The sequence below is a fragment of the Rhinopithecus roxellana genome, chromosome 8, assembly GCF_007565055.1.
Source record: "Rhinopithecus roxellana isolate Shanxi Qingling chromosome 8, ASM756505v1, whole genome shotgun sequence".
Classification (NCBI taxonomy): domain Eukaryota; kingdom Metazoa; phylum Chordata; class Mammalia; order Primates; family Cercopithecidae; genus Rhinopithecus; species Rhinopithecus roxellana.
Genome location: NC_044556.1, coordinates 43,518,673 through 43,536,594, shown reverse-complemented (window position 1 = coordinate 43,536,594; position 17,922 = coordinate 43,518,673). Strand labels below are relative to the sequence as shown.

Genomic DNA, 17,922 nt, shown 5'->3' with positions numbered 1-17,922 from the left:
TTTTGAGATGGAGTCTTGCTCTGTCACCCAGGCTGGAGTGCAGTGGCGTGATCTTGGCTCACTGCAAGCTCTACCTCCCGGGTTCATGTCATTCTCCTGCCTCAGCCTCCCCAGCAGCTAGGACTACAGGTGCACGCCACCATGCCAGGCTAATTTTTTGTATTTTTAGTAGAGATGGGGTTTCACCGTGTTAGCCAGGATGGACTCGATCTCCTGACCTCGTGATCCGCCTGCCTCGGCCTCCCAAAGTGCTGGGATTACAAGTGTGAGCCACTGCGCCCGGCCACAAATCCTTATTTATTAACTCATATAAGATAACAACAATAAACCCATTACATGTTAATAATTTTTGACGGCTTTATCAAGAACATTCTTATGTGAAACCAGCCTTTTCAATGTGCAGTGGTGAAGAATGCATTCAATACTAATTGGGTGCCACTGCCTTGATTTATGTAAAGCCACAGCAGTTTTGCCCCCATTGCTTTTGCACTTCCATGCAATGTGTCAACTCTGTCAAAAGGGCAAATAACGTATTAGAATTATTATGAAAATCGTTTGACCTCATCTATGCCCTGAAAAAATATTGGGGACTCCCAGGATTTGTGGACCACACCTTGAGAACTGTTATGTTACTCAATGGCTGGCATACGGTAGGAATCAGATAATTAGTATGGACTGAATGGAGAGTCCTGGGAGCTGGGGAGGAAGTGGGAGTCGGGTGGGAACATATGGAGCCTTTCAACCCAGGTGAAATTTAGGGATTGTCCACCTACTCCTCCATTCCCCGTGTCAGTGTAGACAAATGTGAGTCATAGTTTGCAAAATGCCTCTCAGCTCAGCCAGGAGCCCTGGTTTCCTTGCTGGACCCACACCTCACCCCCTCCTTCCGAGGCAGGCAGGCAGGAATGCGGGGGAGAGGTGGCTGCAGCTCCACCGCCCCCATGGGGGAGGAAAGTGCCAGACATTTCTTCAGGACCATCCATCAAGTGCAGGCAGGCCTCTACCCTGACCTCCCAGGCCTCTTCCTGGAGTCCACCCTGTAGGACCTGGACGTAGGGTGGCCACTGGGAGCTTGGAGGTCTGGCGTGGCACTACTCCCTGGTACACAGCTGGCAGTTTGGGATGAAGAAAGGACAAATTGCTCACCTCCTGTCCAGTGACTCTTCGTTTTGTGCTTCCCACCCACCCTTTTTGGCCCCAGTCAGGCTCAATTTATTGGGAGAGGGAGCAGACATGGTTTACTCCTCTCACCAGCCAAGCCACGGATGAACAGCAGTGGGAAGGCCTAACCAAGAGTTGCTGTCCTGTCAACCACAGCTACTGAACTTCCTGATGGGCCCTGGTGGCCCTGTAGCCTCCCGTGCCCCAGTTCCCCTGCACAAGGGTAGTAGACAGCCCCTGAAGAGACTGGCTATGATAAAGAGAGCTGTGAGGCCTAGAAAGTTAGATCAGGGTGGAGCTGGGACAGCTACGGGAGTTGGGCTCTGGGGAGAGGAGTCTTAAATGAGGTGGGGAAGAGGGACAGGGAGTGGACGACTGAGGAGCTCCAGAAGCACAATTCTAGGAAATTGCCGGTCAGATCCTTCCGGGGCAGCCTGGCTCCACTGTGGGCACCGGGAGGGGAAGGGGCTGTGCGGCGGAGGTGAGGAGGGGCCTAAGGAGTCGATAATTTCAGCTGCCCGAGAACTTTCACTGGAACTAAGGAGATTTCCTTCCGGAGGAAGGCCCCTGAAGCCAGGAAGAACTGGGAAAGCCATTCGTGAGGGGGCAGGAGGGTAGCAATAAAGCCCTCCCCGCAGGCCGGGGAGACCGTCTTGTGCCAGGAACCTCCGCCCACATGGGAGGGGCAGTCTAGCCTCTCAGTTTCCCGGGCTGTCCCGCCTAGTACGTTTGGGAGGGATGGGGGCCACAGGGTTCCCCAGAGTATGGTAAGAATAACAATAATAATTGGCATTCAATTATGCCTTGCAGTTGACACCGGCTTTCACATACATTATCTCATCAGCCCACGTGACGCCCCTGGAAGAGTGGGGCGGGCTGAGAAGGCAGCTCAGCAGGCGGGTGGAAGGGCCAGCTGGAGGCTGTGCAGAGGGAACCCCCGCCCAGCCAGCCCCGAACAAGGCCAGGGCCTGGAACAAAAATGGAGCTGACAGAAACAGACAAATGACCTCCTCCCCCACCCGCTCTTTTCTCTACGTCAAAGGGTTTGAGTAATTTATTTATCATAGCAGTATATTTAGTAACAATTATTTTTTTAAAAGATTTATACCTTTCAGGACAGATCCGTGGAATCTAATTAAGCAGAGGCCAGTTTTGCAGACTGAAAGTCAATTTTTTAATTAAATTGCAGGAGCTATAAAAATAAATTAATTAACCATTTATGTATAAAGAAGAATACTGTCCAGGGAGATTTAATCTCTTTGGGTTGGAACGCAAGTAAGATTCCAGGTGAGGTGTTTACCACCAACATGAAGGGTCGGGATGAGGATGAATTTGGTGTTGCACAAAGCCAGGAGAGAACACTCTGGAGGAAGATGAGCCCACATCCCGTGCCTGCTCCCAGACTGCATTCTACCAGGAACAGGGGAGGTGGTGGCAAAAAACCTGCTTGACTGTACTTCAGACCAAGGTTAGAGAAGTAGTGAGAGAGTCCAGATAGGAAAAGACCCCAGCCACCTACTTCCGTACCACATCCACTGGCACCAGTGAGTCAGAGGATAGGCTGGTTGCCCTTTAAGAACCTTTCCAAAGGGAAGATTCCATAATCAGGCACATCTGTTGATGACAGTGGCACCCTGTCTGAAACTGATGCAATCATCCCAGCATGACTATCTGCCTTTGGCTTCCAAATGTGGACTACATATGGTATGCCTTGGCTATTGCATGTCCAATGATCAGGTCAGCCCACTAAACTTCAGGCAGGCTAAAACTAGGCCAAAATACCATGCAGATCTCAGTGTTCAAAACTGGCACAATAACACTCCTCTATCAAATGAGAGGCAGTGCAAAGTTGGATAAGAGACTGGACTCTGGAGATAGCCTGCCTGGATTTAGATCCCAGCTCTGTTACTCATAATCAATGTAACCTTGTGCAAACTACTCAACTTCCCTCTGCCCTCAGTTTTCTATTCTGTAACTCAGTAATGATCATAAAACCTACTTCATAGGTATGTTTTGAGAATTACATGACTTAATAATTCCTGTTACATCCTCAGAACACTGGCAGGTAATAACAATTAGGTAAGTGTTTGTTGGTATGATTAAGAGTCAACATTATACAAACCATAAGGCTAGATTTTTTTTTTTTTTTTTTTTTTGAGACAGAGTTTCACTTTGTCTCCTAGGCTGGGCTAGAGTGCAGTGGAGCAATTATAGCTCACTGCAACCCGGAACTCCTGGGGTGAAGTGATTCATCTACCTCAGCCTCCTGAGTAGCTAGGCCTACAGAAGCACACCACCCCCACCAGCTAATTCTTTTGTTCTTTTTTGGAGATGAAGTCTCACTCCGTTACCCAGGCTGGAGTGCAATGGCATTATCTCAGCTCACTGCAGCCTCCGCCTCCCAGGTTGAAGCGATTCTCCTGCCTCAGCCTCCCAAGTAGCTAGGATTTCAGGTGCCTGCCACCAAGCCTGGCTAATTTTTGTATTTTTAATTAGATGATGATGATGATGATGATGATGATGATGGTGATGATGATGATTATTATTATTGAGACGGAGTCTCACTGTTGCCCAGGCTGGAGTGCAACGGCGTGATCTTGGCTCACTGCAACCTCTGCCTCCCGGGTTCAAGTAATTCTCCTGCCTCAGCCTCCTGAGTAGCTGGGATTACAGGTGCGTGTAATGACCGGCTACTTTTTGTTTTTTTGTTTTTTGTTTTTTTTTTTTTTGAAACAGAGTCTCGCTCTGTCACCTGGGCTGGAGTGTAGTGGCGCAATCTCGGCTCACTTCAAGCTCTGCCTCCCAGGTTCACGCCATTCTCCTGCCTCAGTCTCCTGAGTAGTTGGGATTACAGGTGCCCGCCACCACACCCAGCTAGTTTTTTGTATTTTTAGTAGAGACGGGGTTTCACCATGTTAGCCGGGATGGTCTCCATCTCCTGACCTCATGATCTGCCTGCCTCGGCCTCCCAAAGTGCTGGGATTACAGGCATGAGCCACTGTGCTCGGCCTCTAATTTTTGTATTTTTAGTAGAGGCAGGGTTTCACCATGTTGGTCAGGCTGGTCTCAAGCTCCTGACCTCGTGATCCGCCTGCCTTGGCCTCCCAGAGTGCTGGGATTACAGGCATGAGCCGCCACGCCTGGCCTAATTTTTGTATTTTATTTTTGTATTTTTAGTAGAGATGGGGTTTCGCCATGTTGGCCAGGCTGGTCTGACTTCAGTTGATCCACCTACTTTGGCCTCCCAAAGTGCTAGAATTACAGGCGTGAGCCACCATGCCTGGCTCCCAGCTAATTTTTGAAAATGTTTAGTAGGGACAAAGTTTCACTGTGATGCCAAGGGTTGACTCAAACTCCTGGCCTCAAGTGATCTTGCCTTGGCCTCCCAAAGTACTGGGATTACAGGTGTGAGCCAATGCACCTGGCCCATAATGCTAGATTTAAGGCGTTGCTTATTTCTGGAGAATAGTTGAAAGTGAAATGCAGCACCTGATCGAACCCCTTAATGAGAGATATTAGTAAGATCTAAAAATCTTTGTATTAGAAAAAGTACAGATTAGGCCGGGCATGATGGCTCATGCTTGTAATCCCAGCATTTTAGGACGCCAAGGTAGGTGGATCACCTGAGGTCAGGAATTTGAGACCAGCCTGACCAACATGGAGAAACTCTGTCTCTACTAAAAATACAAAAAAAAAAAAAATTAGCCAGGCATGGTGGCACATGCCTGTAATCCCAGCTACTGGGGAGGCTAAGGCAGGAGAATCATTTGAACCCGGGAGGCAGAGGTTGCAGTGAGCCGAGATAGCGCCATTGCACTCCAGCCTGGGCAAGAGGGCAACTCTGTCTCAAAAAAAAAAAAAAAAAAAAAGAAAAGAAAGAAAAAGAAAAAGTACAGATTATGCAATCTAACTGCTTATCCAGGTCTGAAATCCTTTTAAAAATATCCATGATCTTCAGCCAGGCGCGATGGCTCACGCCTGTAATCCCAGCACTTTGGGAGGCCAAGGCGGGTGGATCTCTTGAGGTTGGGAGTTCGAGACCAGCCTGACCAACATGGTGAAACCCATCTCTACTAAAAATACAAAAATTACCTGGCCATGGTGGCGCGTGCCTGTAATCCCAGCGACTCAGGAGGCTGAGGCAGGAGAATCACTTGAACTCGGGCGGCAGAGGTTGTGGTGAGCTAAGATCGCGTCATTGCACTCCAGACCAGGCAACAAGAGGAAAACTCCTTCTCAAAAAAAAAAAAAAAAAATTGACTGGGCGCTGTGGCTCACAACTGTAATCCTAACACTTTGGGAGGCCAAGGTGGGCAGATCCCAAGGTCAGGAGTTCAAGACCAGCCTGACCAACATGGTGAAACCCTGTCTCTACTAAAAATACAAAAAGATTAGCTAGGCGTGATGGCAGGCACCTGTAATTGTAGCTACTCGGGAGGCTGAGGCACAAGGATTGCTTGAAACCGGGAGGCAGAGGTTGCAGTGAGCCAAGATCGTGCCACTGCACTCTGGCCTGGACGACAGAGAAAGACTCCATCTAAAAAAAGAAAAAAAAAAGAAGAAGAAGAAGAAGATGGAAACGTTTCAATCATCACAATTCCTTTTGAGGGAACAGAAGCTCATTTTATTTGTGGAAAAGGGGGCTTGACCCTGAAACTGCCATCTAAGGAAGGTGCACCTTTTTTTGTTTTTTGTTTGTTTCTTTGGGTTTCATTTGTTTGTTTGTTTGAGACAGGGTTTTGCTCTGTCGCCCAGGCTGGAGTGCAGTGGTGAGATCTTGGCTCACTGTAACCTCCGCCTCCCAAGTTCAAGCAATTCTTCTGCGTCAGCCCCCCCGAGGAGCTGGGACTACAGGCATCCGCCAACACGCCCAGTTAATTTTGTATTTTTAGTAGAGATGGGGTTTTACTATGTTCGTCAGGTTGACCTTGAACTTCTGACCTCAGGTGATCCACCCACCTTAGCCTCCCAAAGTGCTGGGATTACAGGCATGAGCCACCGAGCCCGGCCTGTCTTTGTGTTTTTGAGATAAGAGTCTCACTCTGTCACCCAGGCTGGAGTGCAGTGGTGCAATCTTGGCTCACTGCAACCTCCACCTTCTGGGTTCAAGTGACTCTCCTGCCTCAGCCTCCCCAATAGCTGTGATTACAACACCCGCCACCATGCCTGGCTAACTTTTGTATTTTTAGCAGCGGTAAGGTTTCAGGCTGGTCTCGAACTCCTGACCGCAGGTGATCTGCCCACCTCTGCCTCGCAAAGTACAGGTATTACAGGTATGAGACACCAGGCCCAGCCAGGAAGGCACATCTTGTTCGATGGGAGATCCTTTGTTTTGTTGAGCTTGGAATGAGTTTTTATACACATCATGAAACTCAGGATGAACTTAATCCACTTGTGTGATAATCGAGAGAAGAAGCAACGATAGAGGTATTTCAGTAGCTGAATTAGAACTTTGGAGACCACATGTATCTAAAAGAGGTTTTTTTTTCTGAGACGGAGTCCCACTCTTGCCACCCAAGCTGGAGTGCAGTGGCATGATCTCAGCTCACTGCAACCTCCGACTCCGAGGTTCAAGCGATTATCTTGCCTCAGGCTCCAGAGCAGCTGGGATTACAAGGCACACCACCACGCCTGGCTAATTTTTTTGTATTTTTAGTAGAGATGGAGTTTTGCCATGTTGGCCAGGCTGGTCTTGAACTCCTGACCTCAGGTGATCTGCCCACAGCCTCCCAAAGTGCTGGGATTACAGGTGTGAGCCACCACACCTGGTCGAGTTTTTCTTTTGTTGTTGTTTGTTTGTTTGTTTGTTTTTGAGACTGAGTCTCACTCTGTTGCCCAGGCTGGAGTGCAGTGGCGCAATCTTGGCTTACTGCAACCTCCGCCTCCCGGGTTCAAGCAATTCTCCTGCCTCAGCCTCCCGAGTAGCTGGGACTATAGTCTTGTGCCCCCACACCCGGCTAATTTTTGTATTCTTAGTAGAGACGCGATTTTGCCATGATGGCTGGGCTGGTCTCGAACTCTTGACCTTGTGATCCGCCCGCTTTGGTCTCCCAAAGTGCTGGGATTACAGGCGTGAGTCACCAGGTCCAGCCTCTTTTTTTTTTTTTTTTTTTTTTTTTTAAGATTAATGACCTTGGGCAGGGTGAGGCGGCTCTCACCTGTAATCCCAGCACTTTGGGAGGCCGAGGTGGGTGGATCACGAAATCAAGAGTTCGAGACCAGCCTGGCCAACATGGCAAAACCCCATCTCTACTAAGAATACAAAAATTAGCCAGGCGTGGTGGCACCAGCCTGTAGTCCCAGCTACTTGGGAGGCTGAGGCAGAAGAATCGCTTGAACCCTGGAGGCAGAGATTCCAGTGAGCATAGATTGTGCCACTGCACTCCAGCCTGTGCAACAGAGCAAGACTCCATCTCAAAATAAATAAATAAATAGATTAGTGACCTTATTATTTCTAGAAATAACATACACTTAGAAAAGGAATTACAGAGAAGAAATGAAAAATCACCTAAAAGACCAGGCATGGTGGCTCACACCCATAATCTCAACACTTTGAAGGCCCAGGCAAGAGGATTATTTGAGGACAGGAGTTCAAGACCAACCTGGGCAATATAATAAGACCTCATCTCTATAAAGGAAAAAAAAAAATTAGCCAGGTGTGGTGGCACATGCCTGTAGTCCTAGCTATTCAATAGGCTGAGGCAGGAGGATCCCTTGAACCCAGGAGTTCAAGGTTACAGTGAGCCATGATCATGCCACTGCACTCCAGCCTGGGTACAGAGTGAGACGCAGACTTACAAAAAAAAAAAAAAAAAATCACCTAAGATTCTGACATCAAAATAGTCATTATTGGCAGTGCATGGTGGTTTACATCTATAATCCCAGCATGTTGGGAGGCCAAGGCAGGAGGATCACTTGAAGCCCAGGAGTTTGAGACAAGCCTAAGCAACATGGCAAGACCCTGTCTCTACAATTATGAGTATAGTATTTGTTAATATTTGGCCAGGCCTGGTAGTACATGCCTGTAGGCCCAGTTACTTGGGGTGGGGAGGCGGGAGGATCACTTGAGTGCTGAAGTTCTGGGCTGTAGTGCACTATGCAATCAGGTGTCCCCACCACATTGGGCATCAATCTGGTGATTTCCTGGGAGCAGGAGACCACCAGGTTACCTTACGAGGGGTAAACTGGCCCACATCAAAAACAGAGTAGGTCAACATTTCCATGCTAATCAGTAATGGGATCCAGCCTATGAATAGCCACTGCACTCCAGCCTCGGCAATAGAGCAAGACCCTGAATTTTTTTTTTTTTTTTTTTTTTTGAGACTTGCCCTGTGGCCCAGGGTGAAGTGCAGTGGTGTGATCTCAGATCACTACAACCTCCGCTTCCAGGGTTCAAGTGATTCTCCTGCTTCAGTCTCCCAAGTAGCTGGGATTACAGGTGGGCGCCACCACACCTGGCTAATTTTGTATTTTTAGTTTCACCATGTTGGCCAGGCAGGTCTCAAACTCCTGACCTCAGGTGACCCACCTGCTTTGGCATCCCAAAGTGCTGGGATTACAGGCATGAGCCACCACACCTGGCCAAACCCGCATTTTTAAAAAATTAAAAAACTAAAAATAAGGCCAAGCACGGTGGCTCACCCTTGTAATCCCAGCACTTTGGGAGGCAGAGGTAGATGGATCACTTGAGCTCAGGAGTTCGAGACCAGCTTAGGCAACATGGCAAAATCCTGTCTCTACTAAAAATACAAAAAATTAAGGCTGGGCACAGTGGCTCACGGCTGTAATCCCAGCACTTTGAGAGGCCGAGGTGGGCAGATCATCTGAGGTCAAAAGTTCGAGACCAGCTTGGACAACGTGGCAAAACCCGTCTCTATTAAAAATACAAAAATTAGCCAGGCATGGTGGCGGGCACCTGTAATCCCAGCTACTCGGGAGGCTGAGACAGGAGAATTGCTTGAACCCAGGAGCTAGAGGTTGCAGTGAGCCAAGATCGCGCCATTGCACTCCAGCCTGGGCAACAAGAGTGAAACTCCGTCTCAAAAAAAAAAAAAATTTAGCCTGGCACGGTGGCGTGTGCCTATAGTCCCAGCTACCAGGGAGGCTGGCATTGAAGGATTGCTTGAGCCCAGGAAGCAGAGGTTGCAGTGAGCTGAGATCCTGCCACCACACTCCAGCCTGGGCTACAGAGTGAGACCCTGTCTCAAAAAAAAAAAAATTAAAATTAAATGTAAAAAAACTGATGAACATCATTCCAATGTTAATTATAAATTGTTTGATGTTAGATATTTAATATAAATGCCTTTCACATTTGTAGAAAAGCCAATCTGGCTCCCCACTTCTTCCAATGGTCCTAGAGAGGTAGCGGGCAGGACTCAACTCCGGAGGCGGGGCTCAGAAACAGAACCAAGCTGACGACTTGCTAAAACAGACTGAAGAGAAGCAGCTTTCCATGACATGCCCAACAGTGTGCCCTGTCCGTTCACCATTGCCATGGCAACACTGGGATGTTTCCGCCCCTTTCCATTGCAACAACCTGATGGCCTGAAAATTACCAACCTTTTCCTAGAAATTTCTGCATAGCCCACTTCTTAATTTGTATGTAATTAAAAGTAAGTTATAGACTGGGTGAGGTGGTTCACGCCCGTAATCCCAGCACTTTGGGAGTCCGAGGCGGGTGGATTACTTTAGGTCAGGAGTTCCAGACCAGCCTGGCCAACATGGTAAAACCCCATCTCTACTAAAAATATAAAAATTAGCTGGGAGTGGTGGTCCACACCTGTAATCTCAGCTACTCCAGAGGCTGAGTTAGGAGAATCGCTTGAACCCAGGAGGCAGTGAGCTGAGATCTCATCACTGTAGTCCAGCCCAGGTGACAGAGCAAGACTCCATCTCAAAAAACAACAACAACAACAACAACAAAAAAGTGAGTTATAAATATGACTGCAAACTGCCTTTGAGCTGCTACTCTGGGTACACTGCCTATGGGGTAGCTGTGCTCCCCAAGGAGCAGCACTGTGCTACTGCCGTACCCTGCTGCTTCAATTAAAAGTTGCAGTTTAATACCACTGGCTCACCCTTGAATTCTTTCCTAGGGCAGACCAAGAACCCTCCCAGGCGGCCGGGCGTGGTGGCTCAAGCCTGTAATCCCAGCACTTTGGGAGGCCGAGGCGGGCGGATCACGAGGTCAGGAGATTGAGACCATACTGGCTAACATGGTGAAACCCCGTCTCTACTAAAAAATACAAAAAACTAGCCGGGCAAGGTGGCAGGCGCCTGTAGTCCCAGCTACTTGGGAGGCTGAGGCAGGAGAATGGCGTGAACCCGGGAGGCGGAGCTTGCAGTGAGCTGAGATCCGGCCACTGCACTCCAGCCCGGGCCACAGAGCAAGACTCCGTCTCAAAAAAAAAAAAAAAAAAAGAACCCTCCCAGGCTAATACCCAGTTTTGGAGCCCACCTGCCCTGCATAGCACTGGCTTTTTTTTTTTTTTTTTTGAGACAGGATTTCCTTCTGTCACCCAGGCTGGAGTGCAGTGGCTGGAGTGCAGGGATGCCTTCTCGGCTCACTGCAACCTCCACTTCCTGGGCTCAAGTGATCCTCCCATCTCAGCCTCCCAAGTAGTTGAAACTACAGGCCCACATCACCACACCTGGCTAATTTTTGTGTTTTTTGTAGAGATGGGGTTTTGCCATGTTGACCAGGCTGGTCTCGAACTCCTGGGCTCAAGGGATTTGCTCACCTTGACCACCCAAACTGCTGCGATTACAGCCATGAGCCACTGCACCAGGCCCAGCACTGTCTTTTCTAAGGAGGCAGAGGTCCGTTGTCTATTCTAACAACAGTGCCCGCCCCCCTCCTACCCCTCCATTTGGAGTCTCAGCAGTACAACATCACTACAGATGCTCTTTGACTTATGGGGGATGGAGTTACATCCCAATATGTCCATCCTAAATTGAAAGTATTATAAATTGAAAATACATTTAGTACAAGTAGCAAGTATCCATAATAATTAAAAATTAAATATTAGCCAGGCACGGTTGCTCATGCCTGTAATCACAGCACTTTGGGAGGCTGAGGCGGGCAAATCACGTGAGGTCGGGAGTTCAAGACCAGCCTGACCAACATGGAGAAACCCCGTCTCTACTAAAAATACAAAATCAGCTGGGCATGGTGGTGCATGCCTGTAATCCCAGCTATTTGGGAGACTGAGGCAGGAGAATTGCTTGAACCCGGGAGGCAGAGGTTGAGGTGAGCCGAGATCGTGCCATTGCACTGAAGCCTGGGCAACAAGAGTGAAACTCCATTTCAAAAAAAAAAAAAAGAAAAGAAAAATAGTAAGTCAAAGACCATCTGTAGTTTCTTGAGACATTTCTCCAAGATTTTGGCTAGGCATGTGGTTCAAACCTGTAATCCCAGCGCTTTGGGAAGCCAAGGCAGGAGGATTCCTTGAAGCCAATAGTTCAAGATCAGCCTGGGAAATATGGAGACTCTATCAAAAAAAAAAAAAGAGAGAGAGAAAGAGGAAGGAAGAGAGGGAGGGAGGAAGGAAGGGGGAGGGAAAAGAAAAGAGAAAAAGAAAGGAAAGGAAGGAAGGAAGGAAGGAAGGAAGAGAGAGAGAGAGAGAGAAAGAAAGAAGAAAGAAAGAAAGAAAGAAAGAAAGAAAGAAAGAAAGAAAGAAAGAAAGAAAGAAAGAAAGAAAGAGAGAGAAAGAAAAGAAAGAAAGAAAGAAAGAAAGAAAGAAAGAAAGAAAGAAAGAAAGAAAAAGAAAGAAAGAAAGAAAAGAAAAAAAAAGAAAAAAAAGAGAAAGAAAGGGAGAGGAAGAAAAAAGAAAAGAGAAGAGAAGAAAAAAGGAAGGAAGGAAGAGAAAGAAAGAGAGAAAGAGGCCGGGCGCGGTGGCTCAAGCCTGTAATCCCAGCACTTTGGGAGGCCGAGATGGGCGGATCATGAGGTCAGGAGATCGAGACCATCCTGGCTAACACGGTGAAACCCCGTCTCTACTAAAAAAAAATACAAAAAAAAAAAAACTACCCGGGCGATGTGGCGGGTGCCTGTAGTCCCAGCTACTCAGGAGGCTGAGGCAGGAGAATGGCGTGAACCCGGGAGGCGGAGCTTGCAGTGAGCTGAGATCAGGCCACTGCACTCCAGCCTGGGCCACAGAGCGAGACTCCGTCTCAACAAAAAAAAAAAGAAAGAAAGAAAGAGAGAAAGAGAGGAAGGGAGGAAGGGAGGAAAGGAGGAAAGAAAAGAAAGGAAAGAGAAAGAAAGAAATCTCCGGGCTCCGGGTTCTGACTCCAAACTCTTTATCACTCTGGGTGAGTGCCTGTGGGTTTGCCCTAGTTTGTCCATGTCCCTTTGACAACCTGCCTCCTTATCTGGGGCAGAATCTTCCATGTGCAGCCTGAGGAGTGCAGAGAGCAGGCAATTTGTCACCTCCCTACCTATTATGGAACTTGTGGCCACACATACACTCCTCCCTCTACCCCCGCAGAATTTCTCACATTTGCTCCTGTTAATCTAAGTCTCTTCCACCTGGTTCTCTGTTAAATTTTAAAGTTAAAAAATAGTTATTTTGCTAAATATTTCATACAGAATTTGGGGGAAAGGAGGGATATGTCACATAGAGATCAGTTTTTGTTTTTGTTTTGTTTTATTTAAAAACTCCAGTGGACAGTTTTACTGTCTCCTCAAAGTCCCTCTGTAGCTGGCCCAAGCCAGGGTGGATCCAGGTTTTGTGGGACTTGGAGTTTACACAGTTTGGTGGGTCCCTTTTAAAAAAAAAAATACAGGCTGGGCCTGGTGGCTCAAGCCTACAATCCCAGCACTTTGGGAGGCCGAGGCAGGCGGCCAAGGAGACCATCCTAGCCAACATGGTGAAACCCCATCTCTACTAAAAATACAAAAATTATCTGGGTATGGCGATGTGTGCCTGTAACCTCAGCTACTCAGGAGGCTGAGATGTGAGAATCGCTTGAACACAGGAGATCGCATCACTGCATTCCAGCCTGGTGACAGAGCAGAGTCCATCTCAAAAAAAAAAAAAAATTGTTATGAAATAAATATTTAATTAGAAAGTGAAAAGAAATTACAAATTTCAAAAACCTGACAAAAATCCAAACATCTCACAATCTAGAAGGATATTTTTATTAGTAACTACCCATCTCACTTCTATAATATTAACTACTACTTTCTCTTCTTTCCTTTTTAAAAGTTTTTAAAAGTTTTTTTATTTTCTGCCAGACACTGTACAGCTCAAACTCCTACTTTTCTCATTGCATACTCTGATTGTTATTTCATATAACAATGATTTTGTAATACCATTTTCTTTCTTTTTCAGACAGAATCTTGCTGTGTCCCCCAGGCTGGAGTCCAGTGGCATAATCATAGCTCGCTGCAGCCTCAATCACCCAGGCTCAAGCAATCCTTTCACCTCAGCCTCCTGAGTAGCTGGGACTGCAGGCACACACCCCTGTCTAATTTTTAGACTTTTTTCTTTTTTTGGGACAGAGTCTCACTCTTACCCAGTTTGTAGTGCAGTGGTGCGATCTCGGCTCACTGCAACCTCTGTCTCCCCGTTTCAAGCGATTCTTCTGCCTCAGCCTCCGGAGTAACTGGGATTATAGGCGCCCACCACCACGCCCAGCTATTTTTTTTGTATTTTTAGTAAAGATGGGGTTTTTTCATGTTGCCCATGCTGGTCTCGAACTCCTGGGCTCAAGCGATCTGCCCGCCTCAGCCTCCCAAAGTTCTGGGATTACAGGCATAAGCCACTGTGCCCAGCCTGCAGTATCGTTTTTTATGGAGGAAAAAGAAAGATAAAAAGTTCAATCTTTTCTCTAGCAAAATCAAATGAAGTTTGTTTATTTATTTATTTATTTATTTTGAGACGGAGTCTTGCTGTATCGCCCAGGCTGGAGTGCAGTGGCACGATATCAGCTCACTGCAAGCTCAGCCTCCTGGGTTCATGCCATTTTCCTGTCTCAGCCTCCCCAGTAGCTGGGACTACAGGGGCCCTCCACCATGCCCTGCTAATTTTTTTTGTATTTTTGGTAGAGATGGGGTTTCACTGTGTTAGCCAGGATGGTCTGGATCTCCAGACCTCGTGATCCGCCCGCCTTGGCCTCCCGAAATGCCGGGATTACAGGCGTGAGCCACTGTGCCTGGCCCATCTGAAGTTTATTTTTATTTATTTTATTTCTTTTTATTTTGAGACAGGTCTCACTCTGTCACCCAGGCTGAAGTACAGTGGCATGATTACAACACACTACAGCCTTGAACTTCTGGGCTCAAGCGATCCTCCCGCCTCAGACTCCGAAGTAGCTGGGACTACAGGCATGCACCACCATGCCTGGGGGATTTTTTAGTTTTTTTGTAGAGGCACTGTCTCCTTATTTTGCCCAGGGTGGTCTTGAACTCCTGGCCTCAAGCAATCCTGACTTGGCTTCCCAAAGTGCTGGGATTACAGACGTGAGCCACTGTGCCTAGCCCATTTACATATTTTTAATCTTTCACTATTATATAAATGCTATGTCTAATCCCATACCTATACCTAATGTGTTATATCTATGTTTCATTCAATATCTCTGTAAGATAAACTCCTAGAAATGGGATTAGTGAGTCAAAAAGATATAATATGCATTTGTTACTTTTATATCTATTCCAAATTGACCCTATATAGGGTTTAACAACTTGCACACCCGTCAGCAATGCATGATAGTGACTAATTCCCCAAAACTTTGACAACAGTATCAAACTAAAGTGGCTTCGTTGCCTGGGGTAGATATCTGAGGTTCGTCGTCTGGTACCAAGAAAATTTAGGACACACACACACAGGAGGAGTTTAGTGATACCTCAGTTTAGCTTTATTTGCTCCTGCAACCCGGGAGACGGAGGCTGCAGAAAGAAAGAGAAAGGAGAACAGCTCTCTCTCTGGCAAGAAATAGGGGTTTCCCAAAGGAAAAGACTGGCCGGCAGCAGAGTTCGCCGGGTTTTATAGGCAGGCTTGAGAAGGTGATGTCTGATTTTCGTAGGTAAATCAAATTGGTTCAATCAGGTGTGACGTTTATATAGCATGAGGGGAAGGTTGGCCACCCCACCCTAATCTTATTACGCAAATGAACTCTCTCCTTCGCAGGCGCCATATTATCTGCTGCTTACTGTACACTGTGGCTGACAAAGAGAAGGAAAGATGGAACCGCCATTTTGAACATGATTGGCATAACTGCCGGCATCTCTGGCTGCAGCTCGATTTTACAGGCTGCTCTTTGTTAGAACGGAAAATGATTCCCGGCTGCTTTTCATTAAAAGGAAATCCTCCTGGTGGCTCATGCCAGTAATCCCAGCACTTTGGGAGGCCGAGGCAGGTGGATCACAAGGTCAAGAGTTCGAGACCAGCATGGCCAAAATGGTGAAACCCAGTTTCTGCTAAGAATACAAAAATTAGCCAGGTGTGATGGTGCGTGCCTGTAACCCCAGCTACTAGGGAGGCTGAGGCAGAGGATCACTTGAACCTGGGAGGCAGAGGTTGCAGTGAGCTGAGATCCTGCCACTGCACTTCAGCCTGGGTGACAGAGCAAGACTCCATCTCGAAAATAAATAAGTAAATAGGCCGGGCGTGGTGGCTCACGCCTGTAATCCCAGCACTTTGGGAAGCCGAGGCAGGTGGATCATTTGAGGTCAGGAGTTCAAGACCAGCCTGACCAAAATGGTGAAACCCCGTCTCTACTAAAAATACAAAAATTAGTCAGGCATGGTGGTGCGCGCCTGTACTCCCAGCTACTCAGGAGGCTAAGGCAGGAGAATCACTTGAACCCGGAGGCAAAGGTTGCAGGGAGCCGAGATCAGCCACTGCACTCCAGCCTGGGTGATAGAGTAGGATTCCTTCTCAAAAATAATAATAATAATAATAGTAATAATAATGGCCAGGCGCAGTGACTCACGCCTGTAATCCTAGCACTTTGGGAGGCTGAGGAGGGTGGATCACCTGAGGTCAGGAGTGTGAGACCAGCCTGACCAATATGATGAAACCCTGTCTGCACTAAAAAAATACAAAAATTAGCTGGATGTGGTGGCATGCACCTGTAATCCCAGCTACTCGGGAGGCTGAGACAGGAAAATTGCTTGAACCCAGGAAGCAGAGGTTGCAGTGAGCTGAGATCATGCTGTTGCACTCCAGCCTGGGCAACAAGAGTGAAACTCCATCTGAAAAAAAAAAATAAATAAACAAACAAATAAATAAATAAATAAAAATAAAAGGAGAACCTTACCGAGGACTCCCATACCCTCACTATTTACCTAAGTAGATTCTTTTTTTTTTTTTTTTTGAGATGGAGTCTCGCTCTGTTGCCCAGGCTGGAGTGCAGTGGCGCGATCTTGGCTCACTGCAAGCTCCACCTCCTGGGTTCACGCCATTCTCCTGCCTCAGCCTACCGAGTAGCTGGGACTACAGGCACCCACCACCATCCCCCACTAATTTTTTTTATTTTTAGTAGAGATGGAGTTTCACCGTGTTAGCCAAGATGGTCTCAATCTCCTGACCTCATGATCCGCCCACCTCGGCCTCCCAAAGTGCTGGGATTACAGGCGTGAACCACTGCACCTGGCCTTTGTTTTTAATTTTAAGACAGAATCTTGCTCTGTTGCGCAGCCTGGAGTGCAGTAGCACAATCTCAGCTCACTGCAGCCTCTGCCTCCCAGGTTCCTGCAATTCTCCTGCCTCAGCCTCCCAGGTAGCTGGGATTACAGGCCCGTGTCACCAGGTCTGGCTAATTTTTGTATTTTTAGTAGAGATGGGCTTTCACCATGTTGACCAGGCTAGTCTCGAACTCCTAACCTCAGATGATCCACTCGCCTTGGTCTCCCAAAGTGCTGGGATTACAGGCGTGAGTCACTGCGCCCCGCCATCTTCTTCTTCTTTTTTTTTTTTTTTTGAGGCAGAGTCTCGCTCTGTCACCCAGGCTGGAGTGCAGTGGCCGGATCTCAGCTCACTGCAAGCTCCGCCTCCCGGGTTTAAGCCATTCTCCTGCCTCAGCCTCCCGAGTAGCTGGGACTACAGGCGCCCGCCACCTCGCCCGGCTAGTTTTTGTATTTTTAGTAGAGACGGGGTTTCACCGTGTTAGCCAGGATGGTCTCGATCTCCTGACCTCGTGATCCGCCCGTCTCGGCCTCCCAAAGTGCTGGGATTACAGGCTTGAGCCACCGCGCCCGGCTTTCTTCTTAACTCCTATATCAAAACTGGGATTTTTGTCAACCTGACAGATAAAAAGTGGTACCTCGGTTTAGCTTTATTTGCTCCATTTTTAAAAAAGTGAGGTAAGTCTGGGTGCAGTGGCTCACCCCTGTAATCCCAGCACTTTGGGAGGCCAAGCCGGGTGGATCATCTGAGGTCAGGAGTTCGAGACTAGCCTGACCAACATGGTGAAACCCCATCTCTACTAAAAATACAAAAATTAGCCGGGCGTGGTGGCACATGCCTGTAATCCCAGCTACTTGGGAGGCTGAGACAGGAGAATCACTTGTACCTGGGACACGGAGGGTACAGTGAGCCAAAATCGCGCCATTGCACTCCGGCCTGGGCAACAAGAGCGAAACTCCATCTCAAAAAAAAAAAAAAAAACCAAGCTGGACATGGTGGCTCACGCCTGTAATCCCAGCACTTTGGGAGGCTGAGGCAGGCGAATCACAAGGTTAGGCGTTCAAGATCAGCCTGGCCAACATGGTGAAACCCTGTCTCTACTAAAAAAACAAAAAATTAGCCGGGCGTA

General features: G+C 47.7%; 1 pseudogene; it reads left to right on the top strand.

Annotated features, from left to right (window-relative positions):
- The first annotated feature begins 636 nt into the window (after nucleotides 1–636).
- Nucleotides 637–17,922, top strand: part of LOC104663537 — a 31,027-nt pseudogene continuing 13,741 nt past the window's right edge.